The 13,501-nt window shown below is 37.5% G+C and overlaps 1 protein-coding gene across 2 annotated transcripts in view; it reads right to left on the minus strand.

Annotated features, from left to right (window-relative positions):
* Positions 1-13,501, minus strand: part of Pka-R1 (protein kinase, cAMP-dependent, regulatory subunit type 1) — a 198,699-nt gene that overhangs the window by 151,776 nt on the left and 33,422 nt on the right. The gene's annotated exons all lie outside the window — the stretch shown is intronic.

The raw sequence follows: 13,501 nt of genomic DNA on the forward strand, positions 1-13,501 counted from the left end.
GAGTAGGGCTTTCTCGATAGCGTAGTGGTAACGCTCTCGCGTTGTTATCCCGGGTTCGATAGTCACTGGGTGCGCATTACATACTAGAATTGAACCCAGCTTTGAACTGTAGCTCCAGTCCCGTGACATGAAGCGTGTCAACTTATGCTAAAGAGCCGGCTGGATAGTCGCGTGCGTTGTGGTAAATTTTCCATCTGGCCACCAAGTTCCGGGTTCGAGTCCCGACCTCGTCATGAATGCTTTTGGCGAATGTCCCTTCCACTCATCTTCATCGTGGCATGAAAAATCATTATGGTTTTTGTTTTGGTGAATTCTAAAATATGTGTGTGCCACTCGTGCAATAATGGGTTATTATCATTTATTAATCGTGGTAATTTTTGTAATTATTATAATTAATATATAACTGTACTTATATAATCAACAAAGGAAGCTGTGATTCAATAACAAGACTGCTTCTTGAATTTTAAGTGATAACAAACAGTGTGGGACTGTGAAGGCACCCCCCCCCCCTCGTAAGTAAGTTTCTCGTATAGCATGGGTAAGATAGGATGAACATCTGTCTCCGAGGACTTAAATCTCCCTACCCAGGTTACAGGGTGTGAAATCATTTAAGACTGGTGAGGGGAGAAAGATCTTAAATCTACAAACCCCTCTCCCCACAAAGATACATATAAATTATACGATATACATATTTATAATGTTATTAAAAGTAAAAATAAATTACTAAATTAAATTAGTAATTAAAAATAGTATTTTTAATTACACACAAATAAATAAATTTGTTACTTTTATGTACGTATATCAGATATTATAATGTACCAAACTACTTCCTTTACTAACTGGTTAAAGATGTTAATAAATTATGAAATAGTTGAAGTGATTTTATTATGTGTAAGTTTTTATTTAGTTTTGCATTATGTTAATATAAATCAATTAGTTATTATTGTCTTGCATTCTTGTTTTACTTTTATTGTGCGTATTGATGTAGATTTGTTAATGATCTCTTGAGAGAGAAAAAGGATTGAACCCTAACAACTGCACTGATTTGTGTACTATTCGATATTATTCTTAGTACAGTATATTTGAAATTAAAAGTAATTCCTTACCTTTTGTTTGTTGTAACTAAAACTCTCCCCCCGGAAATTTTTGGTGAGGGGGTTTGAGGCCAAGATTGTTGGTGTCCCCCCCGTCCCCACTGGATTTCGCACCGTACCAGGTTAAAAACTGAGGCTATAAAGGAGCACTTGGCACATATATGGCCAAAACAGAGTCTTGCAGAGGATTATACTGACTTTAGGTCCGGACGCCAGAGACCTGTAAGACTGCAGTTACCGAGGTGTAATACGTGGAAGTGAGGTTGACACTTTATGGCTTTCGCCTTCCTGATTGTGTCGTTGCCTTGTGATTAAGTGGTCCCGGTTTCGGTACCCGGTGGAGGCACAGTCAGGGTACGAAATCCTGGGGGGTCCGGGGGGATTTTCCCCACCAAAAATGTCCCCGGGGGGAGAGGTTTTTGTTATAAGAAAATATAAGCAATTGGTTTTGACTACTTATGTAATTTACTAAGGATAATATCGAAAACACACAAAATAATATGGTTGGGAGTGCAGAAAGTTCTTTTCAAGAGATCATTAGCAGATCTACTCATGCGCGCCGACTACGTGGGTGCTCCGGGGCTCGAGCACCCACATAAATAATCCGCACCCACAAGATTTTTAGTTTGGTAAAAACAAAATAAAATAAATATTTCTCACTTGCCATTATCAAAAAATAATAAGCAATTAAACATTGAGATGGAAGTTAAAATTTCTAACCTCTAAAACATTATTGTTTTAAATGTGTTTGTGCAAAGACAACCAAGCAACACATTCCCCCCTTCCTTGCCTGTCTCTGGCCAAGTCAAAGGTAGTCCCCACAATAACAATTGAAGTATATTGTATTGTGAATAGAATCCCGTCTTCTCGGCTTGCTTTAATGTTTCCTTATAAGTGACACACTGCAATACGCCCACTCCATTCGTCAACAATTGTTTTAAAATAACTACTTGCTGATATTGAGCACTAATAAAGAATAAACCGAATGGTGATTCTTCGTGAATTAATATAATTTGTAAGACATTCGCCAAAGAGGCTAGAAGTGTTTCAATCGCTACAAGAAGCCAACGAAGATGGTGTTGTAAAAAACATTCCCAGACTGACTTTGCGACCATTCGGTCCCACAAGGTGGTGTGTGAGGGTAAAATCACTGCAATCGTTGGAAAGTAATTATGACGTTCTCTTGAAATTTTTGGAAGATCTGTCAGAAGAGAAAAGTGAAGTCGGTGGGAAGGCTAGTGGATATTTTTCAAACCTACATCAATTCAGATTTCTTATTTTCCTGAAAATGTTAATTTCAGTTTTCGGCAGGATTGAACAACTTCATTCTTCTTTTCAGAAGAAATCATTGTCATACAGAGAAATCAAAACTTTGGTGGAAACTTTGTCTGCAAGTTTAGCTTCACAAAGGTATATATTTTTTGAGTTGTGGAATGAAACCATGAGGAAAGGGAAGGAATTGAACATTGATAAACCAGTTTTGTCTAGAAAAAGCAAGATGCTAGAACGCTACGACGAAGGTAGTGATCCTTATACGTATCAAACGCCGGAGGAAATGATTGATGTGGCTGTGGATTTGCTAAATCGTAGATTTCAAACAAAGGTTTTGGAACTTATTTCACAACTTGAAGCTTTTGCTATCGGTCAAATTAGTGCTGATCGAATTCTGCAGTTCTATGGGACAGACTCTGATAAAGACAAGCTAACACTGCACAGGGACATGTTTCTAGATGTGTGCAGAACGAACAAAGAAAAAATGGCCAACTTGTCAGACATTACAAATATTTTAAGTAGAGAAAACAGTGGTCGTATGCGTGAAATGCTCACAGAATTTGTAAAGTTTGTACGGGTGATTTTTACTATACCTGTTACTTATTGTACTTCTAATCTGTCATTTTCAGCACTTAGACGATTGAAAACGTTTTTGCGGTCAACAATGACCCAAAATAGATTGAATGATTTGGCAATTTTGCAAGTTCATAAAGAAATGACTAAAAATATTGACATTACCAAAATTGCAAACAAATTCATAAGTGCAAATGACGGAAGAAGGAATGTGTTTTATATTGAAAGTTAATATGTCATTATTATTATTATTATTTGGTACAAACAATTAGTCATTTTGAAGTTTCTGTTTACAACAAAATCCTTGCATAGTTCTTTCTGCAATACAATTAAAATTATTTGCATTTATGAAGTTTTTTCATTTTAATTTGTATGAATGTGGTATTTTCTTTTAGTAACGTGTTGATAATATCATTGCATCTTGCAATCATTGTGCATGTAAGTTGTGTAAAGTATAAAATACTTGATAATTGCAGATCTAACCGCCATTGATGTGCACCCACAGAAATTTTGGAAAGTCGGCGCCCTTGGATCTACTCTACACCAATAACAATATGCGTACAAGAAAAGTAAAACAAGAATGCAAGTCAATTATAAATTCTAATTGATTTGTTATAATAGAGCAAAAACTAAACAAAAGCTTATGCATAATAAAACAATTTGAACTATTTTGTAATTTATTGACATCTTTAACCAGTTAATAAAGGAATTAGTTAGCTACTTTTCAAATATCTGTTATATATTTAAATATAACAAATTAATTCCTTATGTGTATATAATAATGTTTTTTTAATATTTAGTAATTTTGTCCTTTATATTTAATAACATCATAAATATCCAAATCATAATAATTTATATGTTATATATGTGTCACATATGTTTGTGTGTGTGTGTATAGATTACGATCTTCCTCCCCCCACCAGTCATCAATGATTTCGCACCCTGCACAGAGTGGATCGGATCCCACTTTAAACTGTAGGTCCAGTCTCGATTAGCCTTACTGTCAAAAATTTGGACTTAAAACAAAACTTTAGGGCCTTCATAATGAATAGAAAATAGTGTTAATACACTTCCCTTGCGATACAACTGCCATGTTACAGCACATGACTAGGGAGCGGAAGTTGATGAAAAGTCATCTTTTTTCAGACATTTCGGACACGATGCCCATTGAATGTACACAATATTACACTTCGTCTAGAACCCAAAAAAGGTAATTTTAAAGTGCATATTTTTTTTTCATTTTTTGCCAATTTTCAGGTTTTAGGTAACTTAGGTTGTTTCCATTGGAAATCCTCGTTGCATATTTTAATTGAATTTGCATGCGGTATCATTTGGTGCCTTCTTTTTAAAGCAAGATTGAATTTTGTTTAATTTCCTTTTCACTTCAATTTTTAACCTGAAACTAACACATTTAATGGTCATTTTTTGCATTTTTTACTTCATTTTTCCCCCATTTTTTTTAGGACATTCTATACGTCATATACCTATATTTTTTAGGTCATCAACTTCCGCTCCCTACACATGACGAAAACCCGCGCGAACGTTGCGTGCTCTCACAGAGCCAACCAGTGACGTCACACTAACATGGTTCATAGGAAATGCAACCAGCAGTGTCGACGCTTCCCACAACATTCTATTGCGCTCCCTATCACTCATTGATTACCATTACCACAGCGGCCCCCGCCAATCAGAAGATGGATATACCCGTGACGTCAACAAGATCAATTCTGTAACCACGATTGTCTTGCTTTAATGATATTGCACGTCACCTCTTCGATACCAAGAACATGCCTATACTCATTTACAGACGTTTTCTTCTTCTAGATCCATTCTTACTAAGGGGCAGATTTGCTTATTTTATTCGTATGTGCTATAAAATACTGCTTTAAGTTCACATCATGTTGTTTTGAGCCTGTGACTATATAGTGCATATTTTGCATAATCTTGCGTAAGAATTGACCTTTGCTTTTTGTGAATTGCAGATTTGTTGCGTCTAACATAGCACCACTAGTCGTCGCCAGAAATTCTTGTAACAGGCGAGGGATTCAGACCGTTGATATAAAACCAAACATCACAACTGACTTGATTGTTTGTTTGATTTGTTGTTTTAAGTCAACTTTATACACAAATAGGCTAATCGGGACTGGACCTACAGTTTAAAGTGGGGTCCGAACCACTGTGCATGTGCCTACGCCATCGGGGAGGCCCCAATAGTACAATTGAATATTGTTAATCAAATAATAATAATTATAACGCAATCATATACTATTTATTACCAATGGTATTATAGTTCTACTATCCTTGGAAGACTGTACTACTCGATTCAACAATTGAATCATTATCCAGCAGCACTTACGTACGCAGGGGAGAGGTTATGGTGTTTGTTATATACCGTCGCTTTTCTGACACTTTTGGCTAATCGCGACGATAATAATAATAATAATAATTCCTTTATTACATTACATATTGAATTTGCATTATCATATAATTATAGACAATTATCAACCATAAGCAACCAATATACACGTATTACAGCTATTCAATACATGTAATAAGGGGGGGGGGGACCCCGAAGTAAGCCCGCCTCCTCCCGCATACATTCGAGGGTATGGTCTTATTGTCCTGGTTCCTAAAAATATACCAGGACGTCAGTTGCTCCGAATTGACGGTTCCCCCGACTTTATTTTCTCTATTTATTACTATTTGATTGCATTTTAAAATAGGTATAATAATAAATTGTATTGCTATACAAAGGAATATATACATGACATAACTGATGTATACAATACTTTATGTGATATTATTTCTGTTCTGAGATCCAGAACAGAGGACATGAACCTCGTGAGTGATAAAGATGTGATGATATGACAAAGAACACATACGCCGGGATCCTTAGCAGTGACCCCTGGTGTCGTAGTGCGCTGTGCTAACCACTCCGCCACGAAGGTTGCACATGGTGGTTCAGTTCCCACTATAAACTGTAGGTCCAGACACGATTAACCTATCCGTGCATAAAGTGTACTTAAAAACTAATTAAATAAACACCTGAAAGTTTGTGCGGTAACATGATGTATATGTTGTTTAGATTGCGAGACCGAGACAGGCTTTTACAACTCGACACGTGACCGAGACGTTGCCAAGCCTCGTCTCGTTTCTATACCACCCCAACTGACCACACACAGTCCCAGGGGTGCCCATCCCCCCAGCCAAGGCCCATGACGCACTCCTTCCAAAGTAGAACCTTTCCCTCCCCCCCCCCCTTTATGCCGAATTATTTACTCAAATTATTTTTTTGGTCAGACAACATTTGCGGAACAATATAATACAGACATCTTTAAGCAATATATGTTTACATTAGGTACTTAAGGCTCACTTTCATGTTTGCTAACATAAAACGTACAAAACTGCTCAGGCTCACTGCCATTGTTAGTGTACTGTATCTTATTCTTAACAGTTTGTCCGCTTGACTAACCTTGAATTGAGGCGCATTAAAAAAAAAAAATTGCGAACAGCATGTCCCCTCCTTCCAAACCGATCCCAAAGGCATAAGAGGTGGTGCTTCATTTCAACCTCATCGCCGCGATCACCCACACGTAGGTAGAAAAACTGCACATAATAACAATAACTAAAAATCAAGTCAATCAAAGAAACGACCCCCCCCCCCATTTTTGTGTGAAGATATATAGAATTGGTATAAAATTTTGTCCCTCCGCAAAAGATTCCCATGCGTCATGAATCCCCTCTGTGGGCACCCCTGCACAGCCCAGTGATAACAACAACCTAACAACACCGTCATCATACTCACCCACACGCACAAAAAATACTTTGATCATCACATTACGGGCTGTCCAATGGCATATTCACCGATTAAGGTGTTACCTTCATTTCCTCTGAAGACCTCAACCCGGAGCGCACCCATCTCCCACATGTTTCTTAAAAAAAATAGAATGAGGTGTCCGTAAACGCCTATGGTCTTATTTGGCCAAGAAACCTTGAAGGAAACAGATCTGGTGATGTAGCATCCTTGCAACATGAATAAAGAGCAACAGAATGAACAATTTATCAAACTGTCCTGCCATTAAAGCAGCTTAAACTACACTGACAGACGTAAAGGAACTCCTTCAGTTGTTTAGCGTATGCAAGAAAAACTATTTTTAAAGAATGGTACGAATAGAGGCTTTATTAACACATAAATTGACCACAAACAAGTAAAAATATTAACCTGTTTTCACTATTTTCTATTTGCAATCAGTTTATAAACGACATTAAAAGCAGGTTTCCTAACTCGATGTTCCGGGACGATTTTTAATTTTCGTAATACTCACGGAGAAATTTGCATGTGAATTTAGAATTTCCTGATGATTTAAATAATGTTTCCTTTCTGTGTGAATACTATTAACATGCTGGCACTACCGTTGAAGCGTAATTCTGAATATTTGTTCCGATGTTTATTTTTTAAAGGATAGAGAGCGAGAGAAGCATGGCTGTTAGGCATGTTAGATCACCTGGGACAAATAAATATCAACCGATTAAATTACGCCAAATGTGAACTTCAACTGTAAAAATATCCTCACATAATAAAAATAGGAGAAAAATAACTGCATAATATTCTTAATTCTGAGAAAACGCACATGTAAAATGATATTCTACATGACCCCCTTCCCATCTGAAAATCTGGATGTATTAGAAGATGGCAGCTTTCAAGATGGCTGCCATGATAAACACTAGCCCCATCTGGCGTGTCCACACCCCAATTACCCGTATCCGAAATTTCATCGCCCTCCGTCAAGTCGTTTTCAAAGTAAAAGGGTGGTGCCGGACTTTTGCCTCACCTTGTACTGAAAAGAGCCAAATGTAAAAAAAGGGTATATTTTCTCTGGATTTTATATTGCGACTGTGGATAAAGTCAAGTGTGAATAGTTAAAGAGTGATGACAAAAATTCAAGTATATATTTTAGGTTTTCCACGAATAAAAATCTAAATTCAGAGATAACATTTGTGATAGTCTCTTGTTTTTATTTGAGCTATTTTAGATCGTTTCTTCGCCTCTCTAAGTTAAGCCTCGGCTGAACCTTTGGCCGACACCCGGTCATCTGTTTTCGAATTTTCCCCTCATTTCGAAAAAAAAAAAAAATGTATGGATTTCGAATGAGTATTTTATTTGAAAACACATGAAACGAAACTAAGAGTGTCAGTGACAAAATATATGAAGTCTGAAACAATGAAGTCTTCTCTACACACCTGCAGGAAAAATGTTGTCTTGTAGGTATTCTCGACATTTCTCTTCCGAGCTGATCGCGTACCCCCTTCATACCGTTCACGTATCCCTGGGGGTACGCGTACCACAGTTTGGAAACCACTGATCTAGAGCATTCACATGAATGTTAGGGTGGTTTGCTTCCGCTGTTGTTTAGTTATTCCGCAATAGTTTTGTGGCTATGTAAGTCTATTAAACTATAGACAAATACCTAGACAAAGGCGAAAACAAACTACAAGATGATTCACATGAATGCTCTAAGAACTCTCGAAGTTTTAACATTAACCATAAAAGAAAACAATTGCTACGTATGGTGAGCATGTGAGCAAACATGTAAACTAAAAATGGCTTTCACAGTGCGACAGGAAGTTCAATGTTGTTTTTGGTTTTTTAAATGTCAATATCCAATTAGAAGGTATTTGTCTTACAAATTCGTGAGGGAATCGAACCCATACCCTCATAAACAAATCCCGAATACACAAAAGAATAGGTTTATGAGACCTTGGACAGAGAATAGACGCTTGTTAATCCGCTGCGACACAAATGCTGCAAAACGCTTGGCAAGGGAGAGAGTGTACCGCCTTGATAGTTGTCGGGCCATCAAAGGCGAAACTAAGCGAGTCTCTAAACAGGAAATAAAAAACCCGTTCATCTGGCATTCGTATATCACTTTCTTATTGGTAGTAATTCTACCGGACACACTACATTAAGAAGTAATACGGAGGAAACGTGGTTGCTTGTGGAAATCCACAAAAAAGAATGAAAGAGGAAGTCGGAAATCCAGACAATCTTACTGATAAAATAAAGTTCTTGGTTCTCATTCAAATTCTTCCCTTCTAAGATGCAGTATTTTTTTTAAATAGCTTGAGCTTAAGGAACGAAACTCTATAAGAATTTTAGAGTATTACTCTAAACATATTTATTGATTTAGGAGGTGTGGAGGTTGAAGAGGGTGCACTTATGTTGTATGATCACCTCAACTGCCATAAATTTGTAGCTTTTGAGCTGAAATATTCAGGGTTTGAAAGAACCAGTTTTTTTTAGTTGTTTTTTTTTAAAAAAAAACCAACACACCTGGGATTTAATTGGGTTTTGTCGAGCTTTTATAAATAAAATGTGAATACATGTAATAATTCACATTTGTAATTGCCGCTCAACCTACCCACTATTATGTAGAACGTAATATTGTAATAACGTGTTATTGTAATAATGTGGTAATCATGTAATTCTATACAAACTGCAGTAACGAATGTATTCAATATTGAGCAAACATAAATATGTTGCTGTTCAACACGGGGTGGGGGGGGGGTCATGATGCGCCTGCGTCATGGGAATTTTTTTGGGGGGACAAAATATTATACCAATTCTATATATCTTCACACAAAAATGGGGGGGTCGTATAATTTGATTGACTTGTTATTGATTTTTAGTTTTGGATAATTATGTATAGTTTCCACTAGGGATGTGCCGAAGCCGATTACAGATGTATGAAAATCGGCCGAAATTGACACATCGGCATCGGTATCGGCAAAAATCCGATATTTAAACCGGTACAGATTATACTAGAGTTTTTAGCTTCTAATAAGTTTTATATTTTAATTTTGTAAGATTTATTGAAAATTAGTTTATGATTGGTCATTATTGTAGAGTTTTTGTAATAAAATTAATGCAAACTCATTCAGAGGATCAACCTAACTATAAATCGGAAATAAAACAGTACATTGCTGAACCAGGATCTGCTGTTGTATTGGAAATTCAAAAATGAATATTCAAACCTGAAGCAAGTGCTGAGAAAATACTTGGGCATACCTGCTGCATCAGTATTCAGTAATTGAGTGTTCAGTGTTGCTGAACATATTTGTGATAAGAGAAGTAGGTTACTTCCTGAAGTGCTTCCAAATCTCGTGTTTCTGAAGTTGAATCTGGCAGAACAGATTTCAAAGAACTGCTTGTGTCCTAATGTTTAATCTCTTGAGAATCCATGTTCTTCTTAAAGGTTCACATAATATTTTGTAGATGCAAATGTACATTCGCATCTCTTGAGAATATATATGTATATACATAAGATATGCAATAGAAATGTACATAGCAAATTTATTTTTGTCATGCTGAAAATAACATCCCATTTCTGTTTAATAATCTTATGTATCGGAATCGGTTAAATATCGGCATCGGTATCGGTTCCAAAAATTATCGGTGAGTACATCGGCATCGGTAAATTTTCAGCTTCGTCACATCCCTAGTTTCCACCTACCTGTGGTGATCGCAGCGATAGGGTTGAAATGAAACACCACCACTTATGCCTTTAGAATCGGTTTGGATGAAGGGGGAGGGGGGTGGTATTCGCATTAATACAAGGTTAGTCGAGCAGACAAACTGTGCAGAATAAGGTTGACTAACAATGGCAGAGAGCCTATCGCAACACATGGGGCAGGGGGTCATTGCCCCCCCTCCAAACCTTCGACGGAAGTCAATTCTAGGGTAGCAAGGGGGGACAAACACTGACGGCCTAGGGCTCCTGCAAAAGGGAGGGGGGGCACAGAGGAGCAATTACCTCTTCGATTTCAAATTTTATGCAAATAAAAATTAATTTTACAAAATTTCTTGCTTGCTTCACTCGCATTATCTGCTTTTCTAGTTTTTGTCAAGTTTAGAGCTGTAGCTAGGGGTGGCGGGAGTCTGCCATGGGCGCCGAATGATCTAAATGAAAATAATGTCTGACAAAAATAATTTGAGTAATTAATTCGGCATAAACGGGGAGGATGTTCTACGTTTTTAGGGGGGTGTCATGGGCCTTGGGGAAGGGGGATGGGCACCCCTGGTTCAACATACATATTGGAATCTTTTGTCTAAAGTACCTGCAGAATCTACAGCTTAATATAGGCCTATGTAACTTCTTAATAAAGATTAAACATTCTATTGGTGTACTGAGCTCTGATATTTCATTATACTTCATTTCAATATTACAAGTGTTGTGTAGTAAAATTAATCTCGTGTTATAATGACAGTCGTGATCAGTCGTGATCGCATTCTAAGAATCTCAAATGCAATCTTCATTAGTATACACCTCTATGACATTCCTTCATTTCAGAAATCACTGAAATACCAAAGTTAATGAAAAAAACCACTGGGTTTTAAAATGGTTTTTTTCAAGTGGGCCTAACCCGAAGGGCCCACCTTGGCGAACCCTGGAAATTTTCCATGTTGGCTGGTCTGATATTGCATGTGAACGAAATAAGTCAACGCGTTTCAAGATGGCAGGCGCGAAACCAACTTTTCCTTTTTTTGCGAGTACAGAATTCTGTAAACTGAGAGATATGGAGGTGAAAATATTATGACAGTTTAGAGAACTGACAAAAACTTGGCAATTGAGCGAAATCGATCGACGAATTTGAAAATGTGCCGGAGAGGTGCCACTGAGATATCCGGAAATACGTCATATAATTCAAAAAATTGAAATTGCAGCGTGAAATCATAGACGAGAGTGCAGTGAAAGACAGCAGATTAAGTGCCCATGTAAATTATCCTAGAGGTGGACAGGATTTATGAGAACTCTCTTAACTGGAGAAAAGCATCACCCCACCTTTCCTCCACTTTAGACACTACTGCTGCCCTCCCTGAAAAGAAAATCCTGCGGGAGGCCTTCATGGACTTTATACATACTCAGCAAAACCAAAAGTTGAAAAGTACATATTTCTTTCACGACTTCGCCATTCGACTATTTTGTGACGTGTCTGAAAGTAAGCTTTGCCAAATTCTTATACATTATGCGAGATATTTCGCACTTAACAAGAAAAGCATTAAGAGATGTGCGCTGGAAATTTCTGTATACGTACTAATAATTCGGTTGGCGTGCTACGCGGTCTCGAGTAATAAAAAGCCTTAGTGAGTGTTTCTGATGAATCTGCGGATACTAGTCACGTTTTTGGCGAAGGTACGAAAACATTTTTAAAATTCTAACAAAACTCATGACACCCACAAGCTACAGACAGCCTTGAGTTCGAGCTACCTTGTCTTGAGAAATGTTTTCTGATGGAAAAGGTCAGTAACGATTGATCTAATGCCAAGTTAACTGTAGTCACGGTCTTTTAGCAAAGTGGTGTATTCCTCATACGTTTGAATACCTGAAGGATCTTGGATGGTATCAATGATCAACGAACTTGCATCTTGGTCTTCTGTACAGGTTTACAGCAATCCAAAAGCTGTCCTATGTTCAAATCTTTTAATCTCCACCATTCTTAATACTATTTCCTTATCTGGACCAACTTAAAGAATATCATTATTATGTGAATCGGACATAATTCCTTATTCACTTCTTTTGAGCGCAATTTTGTAAAATTTCCTTCAATCAAATTGCAAACCGATTGATTGATTGATTTACTTTATTTTACTTCGCTTCTTGTGCCACTTTTGGCTAACTTGCGAAGATTGGGATGAGTGGTGAGATAATGAAATTGATGAATGGACACTCACAAACATCCATGCCCAGGCCAGGATTCGAACCCGGAACTGCAAACCGAGTTTGAACTATACTTATATCTTTTAACTCTAATATTTTAAATTATTTTATATGTACCGTGCGTCCATTTCGATCTGCAGCCGAGAGATCGGGAGAAACGTGGCGGGCGGCGCTGACGGAGATGCCGACATTTGAGGCCTGTAATGCCCGGTTATTTTTGTGGACATCTTGCAAAACTAGCACTAACCTGTGTTATAACACGCAAAAGTTATTCTGTAATTCTTCCAAGTTCCACCCTTATATACACAAATAAATACGCTTTAGAAATGATGTTAAGAGCCACAGATAATACTCTGTAAAACATTTTAATCATAGTTTTGACCAGTAACGTCCTGCTTAAGTTTATATCCTTGAAAGAGTTTTGTGTCGATGGGGATCGTTTGGAGGTTTCGAATGTGCAACACTGTATCAAGATTACGCTGCAGACGAACCGTTAAAAGCTAATGGTGTTCGTGAGCTTCCTTGCAATCCGAAATCTCCTAGCTCAAGTTTTTTGTTCCTTCGCGACGAATATAGTGGCAGGCAGATGTAAACCAAGAGCGTGTTAATTTCGTACTGTGCGTAAGAGTGTTATTCTTGGTTACTTGCCGTTACTTGTTTGTATTATTGCAGTGTGTATGTGTGTTGTGTCAGTCAGACGATTGGAATGCCAGCCGCAAGGTTCACGTTAGAACAAAGAATTTTTATGTATGACACTTACGTGAAAACAGACTCGTGTCGAGACGTGTGTAGGCAATTTGTACAGAAATTTCCAGGCGTTTCACCTCCACATAGAGATACGGTTAG

Source organism: Lepisma saccharinum, chromosome 15 (genome assembly GCF_977018435.1).
Source record: "Lepisma saccharinum chromosome 15, izLepSacc3.1, whole genome shotgun sequence".
In the NCBI taxonomy this organism is placed as follows: Eukaryota; Metazoa; Arthropoda; class Insecta; order Zygentoma; family Lepismatidae; genus Lepisma; species Lepisma saccharinum.